This window comes from Astyanax mexicanus, chromosome 1 (genome assembly GCF_023375975.1).
Source record: "Astyanax mexicanus isolate ESR-SI-001 chromosome 1, AstMex3_surface, whole genome shotgun sequence".
Taxonomy (NCBI): domain Eukaryota; kingdom Metazoa; phylum Chordata; class Actinopteri; order Characiformes; family Acestrorhamphidae; genus Astyanax; species Astyanax mexicanus.
In genome coordinates this window covers 43,582,917-43,601,978 of record NC_064408.1, presented here as the reverse complement: position 1 = coordinate 43,601,978, position 19,062 = coordinate 43,582,917, and the positions used below count along the sequence as shown (strand labels likewise).

General features: G+C 36.6%; 3 protein-coding genes across 4 annotated transcripts in view; 2 read left to right on the top strand and 1 right to left on the bottom strand.

Moving 5' to 3' along the window:
* Positions 1-10,780, bottom strand: part of LOC111190048 (polyunsaturated fatty acid lipoxygenase ALOX15B-like) — a 153,587-nt gene extending 142,807 nt beyond the window's left edge. Inside the window, exon 1 of the mRNA XM_049467046.1 lies at positions 10,747-10,780. The gene's annotated coding sequence lies outside the window, so the exon portion shown is untranslated. The remainder of the gene's footprint in view (positions 1-10,746) is intronic.
* Positions 1-19,062, top strand: part of LOC111189189 (tripartite motif-containing protein 16-like) — a 141,308-nt gene that overhangs the window by 59,603 nt on the left and 62,643 nt on the right. The window lies entirely within an intron of this gene.
* LOC125782604 (tripartite motif-containing protein 16-like) overlaps positions 1-19,062 on the top strand; it is a 132,413-nt gene that overhangs the window by 71,435 nt on the left and 41,916 nt on the right. The window lies entirely within an intron of this gene.

The window sequence follows — 19,062 nt, the reverse complement described above, 5'->3', positions numbered from 1 at the left end:
GCGAGGGTTCGACAGCCGTGCAACTGGAGCCAGTGTGCAGCCACACAGCCCAGAGATCGCTAACTGAAAGCAGGAGGAGACGAGACAGCAGCAGCTGAAAAGTCTGACCCTGCAGCAGCAGCAGCAGCAGGCCCGCAGCCGGAAGGAGGGGCAGCAGAACCCCGCAGCACGGGCCTGGCCTGGCCACAGCAGAGAAAAGAGTTTCTCAGAGCGCAGCAGCAGCAGCACACAGCCTGGCTGTGACCGAGGAGAGGAAGTGAGGGAGTAACTCATTCAGCAACGTTTCCATTGCGTCAAAGTACACTACATACAGAGACTCTTAAACACATCTCATTAAAGAACACACATAGTCTTATCACACACCACCTCATACTTTTCATTCACTGATATTGCAGACACCAAGAGCCAGAATAAAGCTCTTCGTACGTGGGGCTGAGGTAGTCTACCTTCAGAACCCCGAAGCAAGAAGAAAGAAGAATAGAAAAACACACATTGTAACTTTAACATTTACACATATAAAATAATAGACTGTGATTTGCTAAATTAGGGGGGAACACATTATTTTTTCCTTTACAGGTTGCCTTGGACATTTTTTTTTTTCTTTACAGGTTGCCCTGGACTCTTAAAAAACGGAATTGTAAAAAAAAATACACTCTGTAACCTTAACACTTACACATATAGGGCTATACATAACAGTTTACTAAATAGTGGGAACCTTAGAGGGAAAACACATTTATTGTGTAAAAATGGCTTGGTACGGAAAAAGGGGGTGGGACAGGGCAAAGTACGGACACCATAACGAACCAGCACTCCCTCCAGTTATTCCAATATGGCTCCAGGTAATAATAACCATTACTCTAATGGGTATAATGATAATAAAGACTGTAAACCACCATGTATTTTACCTATACTGGAGTGTGAGGAAGAGCAGGAGGAACTGCTGTAAACCAACCAGTCTTGGGGATGACTTTAGGGCAATTATGTCACTTCCTCCTTTGATAGGGTTCAAATTATTAAGCCGCCTGGGGCAGAGGGGCAGTGGGAGAATTTTTCCTGTCAAAATTGGTTGGAAGGCTGCCGGACAGGTTTTCGCTCCCACCTTCTTAGTAAAATGTTCACTCACATGTTTATCAAGTGTTGAACATATGTAAATACATGATTGGAGGAATTACGATGTGTTGACGTATCTGGTTGATACGTCAAAAGGGGGGATTGTGGAGAAACTTATGAAGAAACTTATTCTACCTTGGGTGTATTGACAAATATCTTACAATCATGATTACTTATCTTAGTATCTATAATTACATAATCATTGTGTGAAACCTTGTATTTTATATGCATTAACCAATACTCACATTATATTTCATCATTTTTATTACTCACAGTGTATTTTACACGCATTTATATAGAAGACTAACCAATAATCACAATATATTCTTTACATATATAGTAAAACATTGTTTGATCAGGCATGTGACTAACACAGACCTTATTACGACAAATTAACCCACATGATACATAAGGCGTTTACTAACACATAGGACCTATTATATGGCGGACTAACCACGCGCTACTAACACATTACCATATAACATATGAAATTCATTGTGTGACTTGTGTAGCTCATGCTTGAAGCATTTCGTTCACTGCATGTCTTTGACTAACGGCCATCAATCATTAGCTAGTGCACTCTGCATGAACTAAATTGATACAAAGGAGGCTTCGGGACGAACAGTGCGGCCTTTCTCTCTCTGTGCGTGCAAAGTTCTTCACCTACCAAAGCGGGAGAAGGACATAGGGAGTGCGGCACTGTCTAAGACATAGGGAGGGCGGCACTGTCTAATTACTGGAACAATATCACACTGTCTGACTGGACCCAGTCAATTCTTAAAACAATACCACACTGTCCGGCTGGACACAATCAAGGCCAAACACTAGTGGTCCGGTCAGACCTGTGAAACTTGAACATTAACACGTGAAAATATGCATACTAACATGAGATGATTTTAGCAACGCCTCATCAGCAGGTTTCACGTCATTTGGGGTATAAACATGGAGTCAGATCAGAGGGGGGTCAGAACTTATACTGGGACGGCTGTTAGACAGTCTTTCATGTGTGGGTTCTCCTGAATATTCAGTACTTTGTAATAAATACTTGGTTTGCTTTCAACTTCACTCCACCTGTCTACGACTCTCTCTATCAAACGAACACGTAGGGGAGTTGTACCCCGGACGAGAGGTGGGTGTTGACCCACCTTTCATTTTCTTTTCTACAACATAGGCAACACTGACGCTTCTACTTTATCGCCTTAACGCGCCCTGGCCCACCCGCGGGCCAGAAAAATATCATAATTAATATCTGGCTGTGTTTATGAATAACTTAATTATAGGCTCAATATATACACACACAATATGCCCCATCAGCGCTTACCTTTCCCTGCTGCTTCAAAATCGCTCCAAATAAGTAAATCCATCAGTCCATTCTACAGTAATCCTCAAAGTAGTGCTAATAATAATGAATTAACGCTTTATTTAAAGGTTTGCCTGGGTTTACAGCTCGTTAATGCACATTACATAATGCACGCAGAATCTAGTCTTCTCTGAAGAAAGACGTGAAGGCGGAGGCAGAGCGGGGGCGGGGTCTGTAACCCCACACTGTTACTGGGCAGATATAAAGAATACAGAAACACACTATTTACTGCAAAATAAGTTATAAAATTAGTAGTTTTTGTTCTTATAAAGTTTCCAGTCCTTTGGAGAAAGAAAGGAATATCCCAGGAGCAGATCACTATAATATCTAACCGGTGAAAGCAGTTTATAATTTTACATGGTGAACTGTAAAACACTTATATAATCACACATATAAATATTTCATTTTAAAATTAACAATAAGAAAATCTGAAAAGCACCTATATATTTTTTTCTTGTTCAATTGTATATTTTAAGTGTTTTTAGTTATTTTGTAATATTAATTGATAAAATTAAAATTCTCTGAATAGTATAAAAAGCTTAAAAAATTGGGTATGTATTTTCAGGTGGAAATTAGGCTTGGAGCTTAAGAAGTTATAAAAATATATATATATGTTTTGTTTACTGCATAACTCTGTAAATTAATATGCCATAAATTTGATAGCTTTAATATTAATATAATATTAGTCGAGTTATGCAACCCATCGATATGTGCTTCTTTACGACACTGCGCATGCGCTGACCAACATTCGTTTTTGTATGCTTTCATGTTTTTAATGATATTTCCTTAAGTTTTTATTGGGAACATTAAACAATCTGCTTGAATGTTAAAAAAAACATGTAAATAGCAGCATAGCAATGGCAAGTTAAAAACAATAATAATTAACTGAAAAAATATAAAAATACGGTTTATAGTCACCTATGCATAATCTGACCAAAAATGATGCATGGTCATGTATGTGAAATACATATTTTATCCCATATGTCATTCATATGTCTGGCCCATAAATTAATGTATGATTATGTATGCAGGGGTGATAGCGTTCCGGCGCCGCGCCGGAAATCCGGCGTAGCGTGGCTCTATAAAAAAAAAAAAATATATATATATATATATATATATATATAAATAAAATAAATAAATAAATAAATAGAGCCGGTTTAGGTATTAAGTCCCGCCTCTCAGTAGAAACAGCCAATCAGCTTGCTGTTTTTGCGGCGCGCGGAGGAGCGGGGGAAGCCCCTCCCTTGCTGTGAGATTTAGCAGCGGGATCAGACGCAGCAGCTTCAGCTGATTTAAAAACAGATCTGGATATACGGAGCTTTTTCTCAAAAAAAGATAACGGTAGGCTAAACACGTAAACTGTGATGATATGTTTCTGATAGCTGGTTAAAAATACACTTCTTGTATCAGCACACAGATTAAACCCACTGTGATTAATAAACTGCAGCTGTGTTAGTGAGTTAGCTTGAGTTTGGAATTAGCTAGATAGGGAGTCAAGGTTTTAGAAAATAAATAAACTATATATGTAATGTTCAACTTGCCCTGTACCTGATCAGCTAATCACTATTTCACATATTTCACTGTCGTTATTAGTTTAGGATTACAGGAGAAAATGAATATAGCTAATTAGCTAGAAGCCAGATGTAGTGGATAGTCAGAATTTAGTACAGTACTTTATGTTTGTAGTTTAAAGCAGTTTCTTAACCCTGATCACTGAACTAAAATTGTGTTTTCCACCTGATCTTCATTTCACCTAGATTTTCACCTGATCTTGATTTTCACCTAGAGTGACAGCTGTCACAGTGAAAATGAAGCGGAGTTATGAAAGTGGTTGTGCTAAACGAAAGAAACGGGCAGAGAGCAAAAGAATCGCAGATGCACTGCCAAAATTCACCTCCTTTTTTACACCTCCTGAACCGATCAGTGTTTTTGGGGCCGATTCCGATCGCCGGTCGTCTTTCACCACGATGGGCCGATACCGATCTTGGGCGGGGCCAAATGCCACATTAATGCCACACAGGTGCCTGGCAAACCTGGCTGGTACAGATTCCCCTAATTACATCCACACCAAAGCAAACACTGGTAATTTACGCTGCTAGTAAATAAACATGAATGTTACTGACCAAAATAAACGCTTTTTAGGAGAGATATAAGTTCTGTGTAAATATTTATAAGACAATACCTGACAAAATCTGTTTTAATGACGTTAAATAAACAACAACATAATCACTGTGACAGCGCTAGTCGCAGTTTCACCGCAGTAAAGGACGAGGAGGTGAATCACTTATCTAACCAGCCTTTACTGATTTCTGCTCCAATAACCCTTTCAATAACCTCCAATAGCCTTTAATAGTCTTCAGTAGCCTTCAACAGTCTAACCTTGCGGCCGTGGTGTGTCCACTAAACTCCGTAGTTATAAACATCATGAGGTTAGCAGCGCGCTAACTGACCTGTTTATAATGTAATCCGAGCAGTGCCTCCGTGACAACTGCTGCTGTTAGCTGCTTTGGCTGAAAGGTGAACTGTAGAGAGCTGTATTATCCGTTTTTAAAACCTTTTCCTACACAGATGAACTTAAAAAAAACGTGTAAAAAAAAAAACAACGCTCCAGACTGGCTGAGCTGAGCTCTGTAGCCCGTGGCTGGGCTGTAGCTGTGACTGAGTGAAGACAGCGGGGCTTGTGCTGCTGCTGCAGCTCTGACTAGTGGTTGGATGAGGAACTGCAGCTTCTTGTAAGTGAGCAGTTTCTCCGGTTTCACCAGTTTCATCCACACACAGCTCTGATAAACTGCTTATCCCTAAACTCCTGAATCAGATCGGCTAAAATCATAAGAATATCTGCAGAACAGTGTTAATATGCAGAAGAATATACAGAACAGTGTTAATATGCAGTAGAATATGCAGAACAGTGTTAATATGCAGAAGAATATACAGAACAGTGTTAATATGCAGAAGAATATACAGAACAGTGTTAATATGCAGTAGAATATGCAGAACAGTGTTAATATGCAGTAGAATATGCAGAACAGTGTTAATATGCAGAAGAATATACAGAACAGTGTTAATATGCAGAAGAATATACAGAACAGTGTTAATATGCAGTAGAATATGCAGAACAGTGTTAATATGCAGTAGAATATGCAGAACAGTGTTAATATGCAGTAGAATATACAGAACAGTGTTAATATGCAGTAGAATATGCAGAACAGTGTTAATATGCAGTAGAATATACAGAACAGTGTTAATATGCAGTAGAATATACAGAACAGTGTTAATATGCAGTAGAATATGCAGAACAGTGTTAATATGTAGTAGAATATGCAGAACAGTGTTAATATGCAGTAGAATATGCAGAACAGTGTTAATATGCAGTAGAATATGCAGAACAGTGTTAATATGTAGTAGAATATGCAGAACAGTGTTAATATGCAGTAGAATATGCAGAACAGTGTTAATATGCAGTAGAATATACAGAACAGTGTTAATATGCAGTAGAATATGCAGAACAGTGTTAATATGCAGTAGAATATGCAGAACAGTGTTAATATGCAGTAGAATATACAGAACAGTGTTAATATGCAGTAGAATATACAGAACAGTGTTAATATGCAGTAGAATATGCAGAACAGTGTTAATATGCAGTAGAATATGCAGGATCAGGGTTGAGAAACACTGCTGTAATGTGACTTCTGTTCATTTGTAGTTCACAGTAAGACCACATGTCCTGACGTTTATAAAAATCTCTATGAAACATAAAGTTACATTATTTTACACAAGGACACCATCTTAAGAAGAGCTCTCAGTAGAAAAAAAAAATAAAAGTGCACTTTTTTTTACAAGAGTGGAGAAAATGTAAATATGAAAATGAAAACGTTATCTAAAATGTGTCACTTGACAATAAGGTTATACACAGACTATTAAATGTTTGAATAATGTGTCAACATTTATGCCTATGTTACGTCACACATACAGTCTGTTGTCCCTCCCCAACAATCCCCCCCCCCCCCCACCCTTCCTCACCCTGTTGGAACAGGAAAAAAAGTTCAGGCTCAGGATTTTTTTTCACTATCACCCCTGGAATTCTAGCAGTTTAGACACATAAACCAAGACAAGTGAAAATACCTGATATAGAGGAGAACTACCCAGCTCATCTACTAAATGGTACTAAATGGAGCCTCATAATTCTATTCTAATTTTCATAAGTGAAGTATGTGCCTGGCATTTGGCATGCTGCCAATATGTTCATGTTTTTCGACTCTAGAGAGTCATTTTCTACTGGCAATACTTCAATACAGAAGGTGTCCGCAAACATTTATACAGAAATAGTGTAAGTATCCAACACTGAAGGTAAATCTCTCTCATGCTATCAGTATCAATATTAAAAAAGTATAAATATTAAAGTATATATTTTGTCACACAACACAATATAGGGCATGGGTGCATTTCTTAAAAGCTAAAGTACTTTATTAAATCATGATTAAGATTGATCATTAATTAATAAGTGTTTCCCAAACCCTTACATAACCTTAATTATAACATGAACTCACAAATTAACGACAAACCTGACCCACACATTATTCTCAAGTGGATTCAGCCTACAGTTCAGCAGGTTAAGCACCACAGACCACCAGTTCTGATGGAGAAAACTACATGTTTCAGATCAATAAGCATTGCAATACTATGGAGTCAAAAAAGGGTCATAAAGATTTTGAGTTTGTAAAACAGAAGTCACAAATGTACTGAAACTTGTAACTGCGTTTAAACAACTACATGCACAAAAATCCAAATCCACAAATTAACTGGAATGTGCAAACTTGAAACAGAAAGTAATATTAATAATAATTCAAATGTACGAATGCGAAAAAATATTTTAATTGTATATAAATATATATTTTTTAATTTGTAAATCCAATCTCTTGAATGTGTGAATCAGTACTGCTCAAATGGCTTAAGCTGGGTCAGACCAAAAATCACATGGAATTTGTGAGGTTGTAAATGTGACAGTGGGTGTTTTTCACTGTGGAGCTAAAAATCCTCTCATTCATCTTCTCTGCTGCGGGTGCGAAGCTCTAGCTGCAGTTGCGAATTTTGACCCTGTTTTGACGCCTGATTGATGAACCAATAGGAAAGCTTTATCCGGACCAATCAGATTACGGGGTTTGTTTAACCAATCAGAACAATGGGTGGGTCTCTGCAGCTCAGAGTACTGGGCGTGTCGAAAGGTGTGGGCGTGTCGAAAGTGTGGCCGCCATTTTGGAGTCAGCCACCATGCGCCCCCGGTGGATTAATTTACACAGAGGAAGGAGTTTAATAAAACAATAATATTCATAACTCTACCAATTTTTTACCTGATTTACACACGGTTTGGTTTGTTACAAACAGCAGAGATGTAGTAATGACACAGGACACTGTCACACATTACAAATATGTGCTTTCATGCTGAAATACTTTATATTATGTTCTAATAATATGAATTAATTTTATATTTATGTACATAGATGCACACACACACACACACACACACACACACATATATATATATATATATATATATATATTAATAAATTAATTAATTTATGTACTAATTAATATGCTATACCATATGTCTGTCTTTGATAAAGAGCATAATGTAAAGTATTTCAGCATGAAAGCACATATTTGTAATGTGTGACAGCGTCCTGTATCATTACTACATCTCTGCTGTTTGTAACAAACCAAACCGTGTGTAAATTGGTAGAGTTGTGAATATTATCGGTTTATTAAACTCCTTCCTCAGTGTAAATTGATCCACTGGGGGGCGCATGGTGGCCGACTCCAAAATGGCGGCCACGTGGAACGTCAGCTCCAATAGACCAATAGACGACCACCTTTCGACATGCCCAGTACTCTGAGCTGCAGAGACCCACCCATTGTTCTGATTGGTTAAACAAACCCCGTAATCTGATTGGTCCAGATAAAGCTTTCCTATTGGTTCATCAATCAGGCGTCAAAACAGGGTCAAAATTCGCAACTGCAGCTAGAGCTTCGCACACGCAGCAGAGAAGGTGAATGAGAGGATTTTTAGCTCCACAGTGAAAAACACCCACTGTCACATTTACAACCTCACAAATTCAATGTGATTTTTGGTCTGACCCAGCTTAAGCCATTTGAGCAGTACTGATTCACACATTCAAGAGATTGGATTTACAAATTAAAAAATATATATTTATATATAATTAAAATATTTTTTCGCATTTGTACATTTGAATTATTATTAATATTACTTTCTGTTTCAAGTTTGCACATTCCAGTTAATTTGTGGATTTGGATTTTCGTGCATGTAGTTGTTTAAACGCAGTTACAAGTTTCAGTACATTTGTGACTTCTGTTTTACAAACTCAAAATCTTTATGACCCTTTTTTGACTCCATACAATACCCATGATTAATTCTATTCTATTCTTTTAAAATACTGCATTTACTGAGAATGTTGACATTTGGAGAACAACTTCTTTGCATTTTTACACTCTTCTAACAAGTTTCACATCTGCCTGCTCAAGTCCCTGCAACTACCAAAGACTCCAACTCCCAGCATGCTCAGCCCCTGGACATGAGCATGGGACGCTTTCACGCTCTGCCTCGCAATCCTACTGATTGAATAATTACTTGATTACTCTCAGGTGTTGCTCGTGTATATAAGGTCCCTTGTTCCTCTCTGTAGTTGCTGAGTATTACTTGGTTCACCAGCTCTGTTACAACTCGTTTTCTTTGCTTTCTGTGTCTCTTGTTATTGACCCGTTTTCTGACTACTCTCTTGCCTAGCCCTGTGCTATTGCTTTCTGTTACCGACCTCCTTCCGTCCTTTGACTTCTCTCCTTGCCTATTCCTTTTGTTATTATTCAGATCCTCTGTTGCTGACCTTCTGCCTGGCCCTCACTACCTTACTGGTATGTTCCTAGTTCAAGCTGCCCTGTTTATAGTTACCCTACCTGTACTTTTAATTCTGTAAATAAACTCTCTGTTTTACATCAGAACGTGTCTCTGCATACTCTGGTTCCGGTATTCCTCACAACAAGATTTTTTTTTTAAGTGTTGTTTTCTTTTACATCAGGTGTGGGCCATTCTTCCTCATCTAAGCAAGTTTTTTAAAATATATTTTACCATGCATAACTATGTCCTTTTGCTATTTGAATTTCAGAATATGTGTAATGATATTAATTCTAACAAACTGTGTTTTACAATTTATGTTTTTTGGGCGTAATAGTGAATAAATACTGTATATTTGAGTTGAATTAATATTTGTTTCAGGAGAGGAGTCAACAAAGATGTTCTTTGTGAATCTTTTTGGGAAACACTTGCAGAACCGTCTCTTTCTTTTTTCTTTCTTTCACTTCATGTCAGTCTTTCTTTAATGGAAAAACACAATGCCAGAATCAGAAACCAGAAAACTTACAGATCCAGCCCAAAGGCCTGTCAGAGTTTTAATCTCATGGTGTCCACTGGAACCGATTTTGCCAATTAAATTGATGTAGATTCTGTTGGAGGTGCCAGAACCCAAATAATCACCAGTGAAGACTTGAATGTTGTATTTACTCATGATTCTTCTGCAGTAAAATATCAAAGAGAAAGTATGTTATGGTTACATCCTTCTAGAAATAAATACACTACCTAAGTTTTTTGTAGATGGCCAAAAAAACATTATTTGAGTGTGAGTAACTTATCAAAAACATTTTTATAGCAGTAGTAGTGTAGTATCTGATACTAAAGTGAATATCACTAAGGTGTGTGCTGTTTATACATGCATGATATTAGATAGATTTGCTGGGTGTTGTTGCTATTAAGTAGATTAAATGTGTTACTTTTATTATGCAGATTTATCTAAAATCTTACTAATACTAAACTTGACCTCAACAAAAACGTATTAAAGTTATGTTACATATTGGATTCAGCAGCCTCTTTAACAGTTTGATGATGATTTGAAGAGATGAAATGTAAATCTTGCATATGTGGTGACTTGGTTAACTTCAATAGATATAAAATTGGACACTCTCAGGTAAAAAAGCTTTTTTTTTTTTACATAGTTTAATATAAAGTCTCTTAACAGTCTATTGAATGTATTCAGATACATTACTACTGCTGCATCATTGATATGTTGTTCATATGTGGTTATTTAATGTTGAACTGTAACATGTAATTACATCTAATTATATATTAATACGCAGTGAAATATACCAACAAAATAATAAATCTAAATACTGCAAAAACTGCATGGGTTAATGTAACTCATTAAATTACTCACCTGATGCAGATTAGAAAATATTCAGCAGCTCTTTCTTGTTTGTAGATTTGCAGCAAGTTCACCAAATGTGACACAGCTTTCTTACATTTGACCCTTTATGTAGTCACAGACAGGATAGCAGGTGGGCGTGTCTGTATTATGAATTTCATAGGAATTATAACTGAAAGGGTTACTTTGATATGTAATGGGTGTGGCTTTAAGAATCCTACTACTAACCTCAAAAATAATACTATAAATATAAATTTTGTAATTAGTTACAAACAAACTTACACTTATAAGACTCATCACATAAAACTATAGCAAAAATCGAAGAAATCATGTTTTATACTTCAGATTCTTCTAAGTAGCACATTTATCTTTGAGGACAGATCTGCACACTCTTGGTATTTTAATATCAGTGCCTTCATGAGGGAGAGTCACCTGGAATAGTTTTCTCAGCATCTTCAAGTAGTTCCTGGAGGTGCTGAACAATAGTTGCTGCTTTTCCTTCACGCTGTGCTGCAGTTTTTTTTGTTTACTACGTAAATCCATATGTGCCTCTTAATTGTTTTTCATGTATTTCATATTAATCTACAATGTATGAAATAAATTAAATGAAGAAATAAAGAAAAAAAATAATGAGGAGGTGTTTTCAAATTTTTAACTGGTACTGTACCGTCACGCTGGACGGACACAAGACAGACACACACAGATACTCTACACAAAGTTTATTAACAAAGGGATTAGGCTTACAAGAGTAATGAGGGACAGGCAAGATCAATAACCATAGAGCAGCAAATATAAACAACATACCAGAGAGAGTAGTGAGGTAAGCCAGCGTCATACACAGCAAATCCAAAACAGCAAATGTGGAAGGCAAGAAAGTAATAAAAAATACAGAAATGGGTTGGCAACAAAACAAACAAAAAACTAGACAGGACAAAAACCAGACAGTCTGTATTACTAAAAAGGGTAAAATATAAAATATTTTTTTTGTAAAAGAGCTAGTATACTAGATTCAAAACTTCACAATGAGAAGAGCAAACAAAGGGGTATATATACACAGGAGATCGTGTGGGAACAATCAGAAGCTCGGAGAGCGGGAATGCTGTAGTGTCACGTGATCAGTGAGTGCCTGCTGTGAAGTGGAGTTTTGTTTAGCAAATTCAGGCAGACTGACAGCGTCAGGACTGACATATACACTATGTCCACTTTTGCCAACAAAAATGTCTAATGTTCTGTAATGTAATGGTAATGTAATTGGTAACGTTTTGTCAAATATGCCAATATTAATGAAATGCAGCACAGAAAGGTTTAGAGAGCTTAATAACTTAAGTTACTAAAGCTGATAAAATTGCTCTCACACCTGGTGCTGAAAGTGCACCTGTCTCTCCCACACTCAGCTCTACCTGCAATCTTCAATTTCTGGACTACGATACCCAGAATGCTTCACACACTGACGTCACCCCCTCTCACGATCATGTCACTGTACATCTTCAGAAAGTCAATCACAGGAATATTAAATTCACCACTTCACACCCATATAAATACATCTTCCCTACACACACACTCTGCTGAGTGTTGTTGGTTTGCCACTTACTCTCTCGTTTCGACGTTGTTTTGTTTTTTTCGACCCTGGTTCCTGCCTGTCCTCTGATAATTCCAGGCCTATCAACGACCCCGGTGTCAGTTTTTACAGTATTGTGCAGCCCTAGTTTTAAATCAGGTTAAATACTTTGCCGGGTCATGGTTCTTAATCTTTTTATCTTTAGAAACTCATGATTTTTGTTATCATACTGAAATATTCCTCATCTTCTTGGAAATCTTCTTGTCAGTCAGTTTTTTGATATAGGGATTCTTCATGCCCTCTTTAAATGTGATTTTCCTACTTTTGCACTCATGCAAAGAAACTCTATTTCCATTTGTAACCCCTGTGCAAAGTTTAAAAAACCTGCCCATCTGTTTTTCACACGGCAAACGTGTATCTTTTAACAGTTTATCAAATGCAGTGAAGGCTGTTTCAGTTTTCTCACGACTCCAGTAAAGTGGGTTTCATGTCCAATATAAACAAAACACCTTATCAATGATTGCACAGATCTATTTTAGACATAAAATAAAGCTAAAACTGATCAGGTGACATATCCACCCAGGTACAGTCCCTTGCAAAAGTATCTGGCCCCCTTTGAACTTTTTAACCTTTTGCCACATTTTAGGCTTCAAACATAAAGATATGAAATTCTTTTTTTTTTTTTTTTGTGAAGAATCAACAACAAATGGAACACAATCGTGAAGTGGAACAAAATTTATTGGATATTTAAACATTTTTTTAGAAATAAAAACTGAAAAGTGGGGTGCAATATTATTCGTCCCCTCTATCAGTTTTGCACATCGAGAGACCTGTATTTGGCTCCATGAATCTTCCCATCAATTGTAACCATCTTCCCAAATCTGTCCCTGCTGAAGAAAAGCATGCCCAAATCATGATGCTGCCACCACCATGTTTGACAGTGGGGATGGTGTGTTCAGCGTGATGAGCTCAGTTACTTTGACACCAAACATAAAGTTTTGCATTGTGGCCAAAATTATCAATTTTCGTTTCATCTAATCAGAGCGCTTTCTTCCACATGTTTGGTGTGTCTCCCAGGTGGCTTGTGGCAAACATTAAACAAGACTTTTTATGGATATCTTTGAGAAATGGCTTTCATCTTGCCAGATTTGTACAGTGTACGACTGATTGTTGTTCTATAGACATTGTGTCCCACCTCAGCTGTAGATCTCTGCAGTTCATCCAGAGTGATCATGGGCCTCTTGGCTGTGTCTCTGATCATTCTTCTCCTTGTTTGAGCTGAAAGTTTAGAGGGATGGCCGGGTTTTGGTAGATTTGCAGTGGTCTGATACTACTTCCATTTCACTTCCATTGCACAGTGCTCCTTGTTATGTTTAAAGCTTATGAAATCTTTTTGTATCCAAATCCGGCTGTAAAATTCTCCACAACAGTATCTCGGGCCTCCCTGGTGTGTTCCTTGGTCTTCAATATGCTCTCTGCGCTTTAAAAAGAACTCTGAGACTATCACAGAGCAGGTGCATTTACAGAGGTGGAAAGTAACAAATGTACTGTATTTACAAAAATTCATTTACGCACGTTACTGTAATCAAGTAGATTTTATGAGTAATTTGTAATTTTTAAAGTAGTTTTTAAAATAGGTCATTTTACTTTTTTTTTTTACTACATTTTGACACAAGTAATATACTTCGCTACGTTAGAAAACTCCCCGTTACTGAGTAAAACAAATGCTGGGAAAAAGCTTGTGTACGTTAATTAATCCCCCTGCATTACTAGAGGTAAACAGACACACACACACACACACAGTCCCACCAGCGTTTACCTCTCTCTGCTGCTTCAAAATCACTCCAAATAAGTAAATCCATCAATCCATTCAACAGTAATCCTAATTTATGTCAAAGCAGTGCTTATAACATCAAATTTAACGCTTTATTTAAAGGTTTGGCTGGGTTTACAGCTAACTAATGCACATGCGCAGAATCAACACTAGAGAATGATTCACTATTCATCACCAACATCCATACACACATTGTAAACTCTAAATATAACAGGCGCTTTTTTTATACATTTTCTTCTGCATTTGATGTTCTCAAATGGAACCTAAATTATGGAAATTAAAGTGTTGAAGTGAATTATTGTTTACTGTTTATGATTACACTGCATTTGACATTTAATAATCAAACATTCAAATTATATTTTGTTTGCATTTGTGAGTTCTTAGGAAAGGAACAGTTTGTAATCGCATTAAATCGTATTAACTGAATCGTATCGTATCGTATTGTATTGTGACATAATTTGAGGTATCGTACATTATCGTATCGTATCGTAATGAATCTTGTGATTTACACCCATAGATAATCCTGGCAAAAAATCCACCTGCAGAAAGTGGCAACCCTGCAAAAAGATAGCTTACAGTTGTTACATTGTTTGGTTTTTAGTGGTTTTTAATGGTTTTATCATCAATTTATAGAAGTGTTTCATAAAATTGTTTGATGAAATGGTTTCATAATTTTTTTATAGGGTGATTGAAGGCTGTTTTATTTGTTTATCTATTTGATAACTGGAAAGGAAAATAAAAGAATAATATGCAATATGTGGTTGCTACATTCATTCAGGTTTAAAAAACGACAATATTGTAAGTAATCCAAAGTAATCAGATTACGTTACTCACTTGAAGTAATGTAACTGATTACGTTACAAATTACATTTTGAGTGATGTAATCAGTAATCTGTAAGGGATTACATTTTAAAAGTAACCTTCCCAACACTGTTAGCGGGAGAGATGCTGTGTGAATCAGTGTAGCCTGGGGTCTGTGTGCACGGCTCGGGGGAATCGGTGTTCTGTGAAGCTACCCATCGATATGTGCTTCTTTACGACACTGCGCATGCGCCGACCAACAATCTTTTTTGTATGATTTCATGTTTTTAATGATATTTCCTTAAGTTTTTATTGAGAACATTAAACAATCTGCTTGAATGTTAAAAAACCATGTAAATAGCAGCATAGCAATGGCAAGTTAAAAAAATAATAATTAACTGTAAAAATATAAAAATACGGTTTATAGTCACCTATACATAATTTATGACTTTTTTACATCAAATAATTAAAAGTAACTAGTAACTTTTACTCAAAGTACATTTTTAATTGTGTACTTTTTTACTTTTACTCGAGTAGATTTTTAGATGGGTACTTTTACTTGAGTAGAATTTTAACAAGGTAAAGGTACTTTTACTCAATTAAAAATTTTCTGTACTTTTTCCACCCCTGTGCATTCATACGGAGACTTGATTACACCTGACAGAAATCTGAATGTAGCATTTGTTCCTTGGATATTATGCTAATGCCTCATAAGGTTTGCTGTGTTTTTTTTTCTGAGTTTTATTTTCCATTGTAGTATAAACTAATTCCAGAAATAGTTTTTCTTCCGAAAAGAAGCGAGAGACGTGTGCCTAAGCTGTGTGGCATGGATACACTTTTCGACCAGTCTTTTTCTTATTAATGAATCATCAACACAGACCTTAACTGAGGCAATTGAGACTGACAGTTCTTTAAATGTTGTTCTCAGTTCTTTTATGACCTCCTGGATGAGCTGTCCATGCCCTTTAGGAGTCATTTTAGTGGGCCAGTCATCGCCCGGGAAGGTTCACTAGTTCCTTGTTTTTTACATTTGTGAATAGTAGCTTTCACTGTGTTTTGTTGGAGTCCCAGAGCTTTAGAAATGACTCTATAACCTTTTCCAGACTGATAGATGATCAATGATTTTGTTCTCTTATCTGTTTTAGAATTTCTTCAGTTTGGGACAGAATGTGCTGCTGTTTAAGATCTTTTAGCTGTTTCATGTTGTCAGACAGGTAAACTGTGATGTTCAGTTCATGTTGAAAACCTGCACCAGTTTATTCGTTTACAAAAAGCATTTCAATTTCATGTTATATCATTGTTACTTTAAATGACTAGCTAGCTAGCTTGGTATCGCCTGAAGATAGTTAACAATCTATTTTTTAATTGTTACAATTGTCCAATGGTACATTTGTAATTTGTGGGTTACTAGTTTTTTGCTCGCTGAAAAAAACATAAGCTAGCTAGGCCTGTTTAACTTTAGCTGCCATGCTAACATTTTCTAATGATATGAAAAACATACCCTATGAAAACTAATTCCTTTAACAGTATTTAAAAAAGTTTTTGTACGTTTTAATCTCATGACATGGGCACCTGTATGAAAAAATATTGCAATGTCCAATTTTTCCAGTATTGTGCAGCCCTAGTTTTAAATCAGGTGAAATACTTGGCCGGGTCATAGTTCTTAATCTTTTTATCTTTAGAAACTCATGATTTTTGTTATCATACTGGAATATTCTTCATCTGTCAGGCTTTTGGGAAATCTTCTTGTCAGCCAGTATTTTGATTTAGGGATTCTTCATGCCCTCTTTAAATGTGATTTTCCTAACAAATTTTGCACTCATGCAAATAAACTCTATTTCCATTTATAACCCCTGTGCAAAGTTAAAAGAACCTGCCCATCTGTTATTTACAGCTAGATTTTGAATGTACAATTTTTCACAGGGCAAACGTGTATCTTTTAACAGTTTATCAAATGCAGTGAAGGCTGTATGAATTTTCTCACGACTCGAGTAAAGTGAGGTTTCGTGGCCAATATAAGAAAAACACCCTAGCATGGATTGCACAGGTGGGGGCGGGGCGGGGGGGAGGGGGGAGGGTGAGGGGTGAGGGGCTCATGGGAATGCCGCAGTAGTGACAGATTACAATGACAGGTACAGTGTGGCTATATTCCACACATCTCTGATCTAAAATAAAAGTTAAAAAAAATTATTTGTTGATTAAAAGACACATTACCCCATCTGAAACATTTGGAACATTGTACAAATCACATCTACAACAGGAAGTGACATCAGCTGGTTCTTCTGAAGATCATGGTGAAGTCGGAAATTAAGTTCCCTCATTTGTTTTTCTGAATATTTGATCTTATTGTAACTATGACTGAGGAGATGAGGTGTTTTTTGTCATAAATATCAATTATTTGAACATGCAGACAACCATTTCTTTAAAATAAACGTTTTCTTGGGAGAAAATCTAAGGAATTTATGAATTTTTAAATGTCACATAAATTTTGGTAACAGGACTAAGAAAAAAATGTAATCATCTTTGGCTTAGAAACCTTGTACAAAAATTAAGTAAAGCTGCATGAAATTAATCAGTACGTGTTTTGAATAGTTAAATATATGTTTTATTAGATTCAGAGATTATAAAACATAAAAACATTAAGCAATGCCGTTACAATAAGCAAACGGCACCCATTCAAAGGAATGGCCCATTTCCTCATGTGCAGCTTCATTCTATATCAGTCCCAGCATAATATTAATTAGGTCACACAGGGGAGCGTCACAAAATGAACCAGAACACAGAAATAATATTGATGTATTTAACATTTTGATGGACTACAGCAGCACAGGCATTGATACCCTCATAGCAGTGTATTAAAATGTTCAAATTCATTGTTTTAAACTTTCTTGTAACCAGTATTGTTCAGTACTCCCACAGAATAGAAGGTAACTGTTAAAAAGTGGTTGGATAAATGATTGTAACATGTAGCTTTCCACTGAAAATAAGAATTAAACAATACAGGTCCAATATATCAACTGTCACTAAAACAACAGGTTATAACCTTACTAAATTCTTTATAAAGACTTTATATCTGTCCTTCATATCTTAAGAACCATAGTGTTGAGAATGATGATGATGATGATGCATATCACCCTGCCAAAATAAATCTCAAGGAGGTGCAGTGTGCTTTGGACAAAGTTGATTTGTTTGAGCACAGTAACAGAAGACATTTAGTCCAAATCACCAAAATAACCCACACATACCTACTGTGGAGTACGGAGGAGGGGATGTTATGGTTCAGGCCTGATTTGCTGCACCAGGTTCTGAAAAGTTCTGCATCTTAAATCCACTGTGAATTCTCTACTGTAGTATTAGAAGGTCCTGTAGGAAATCTTAAGACCATTCATACAACTATTGCCAATAGTGTTCTCTCACCCATCCAATACATTAAATTCAGGTGTTTTTCACTTCCATGGCCACAGGTCTATAAAATGAAGCACCAAGAGTTGGATATAGTGGTATAAAGCATGTCAGAACTGGACTCTAGAGCAGTGAAGACATGTTTTCTCTGCCTGGCAATCTGATGGACAAGTCTGGGTTTGTCTGACTGCATTTTGTGAAGTGTAAAGTTTGGTGGAGGGGGGATTATGGTGTGGGTTATTTTTCAGGAGTTGGGTTTTGCCCCTTTCTTACAGGTAAGGAAGCTCTTTGAGAAATTTCATGATCCCAACTTTGCAGGAACAGCAAATGATTGCTCCATCCTGTTCCTGCATGACTGAACACCAGTGCACAAGCAAGGTCCATAAAGACATGGATGAGCAAGATAGGTGTGAAAGAACTTGACTGACCTGCACAGAGTCCTGACCTCAATATTTTTATTTATTTCATTTTATTAAGTATATTCAAAAGTGCGTTCTTAAGCTTCATAGGTTTAGTTATGCAAATTCAATAGTTCAAATGATCTTTTCACTGCACTATATATGCAGTGTTTCTGGTGACATCTGTTGGTGTATTTGAAGTATAATTTACTTCACTTTACAAATGACATGCTAGCGAGGTTATTTAGCAAGCTGACTGCACAAAAACTTCATGCAGTTTTGCAGTATATAATTACTTTACAAACCCAAAGAACACTTTACTACAGTAGTGTGTA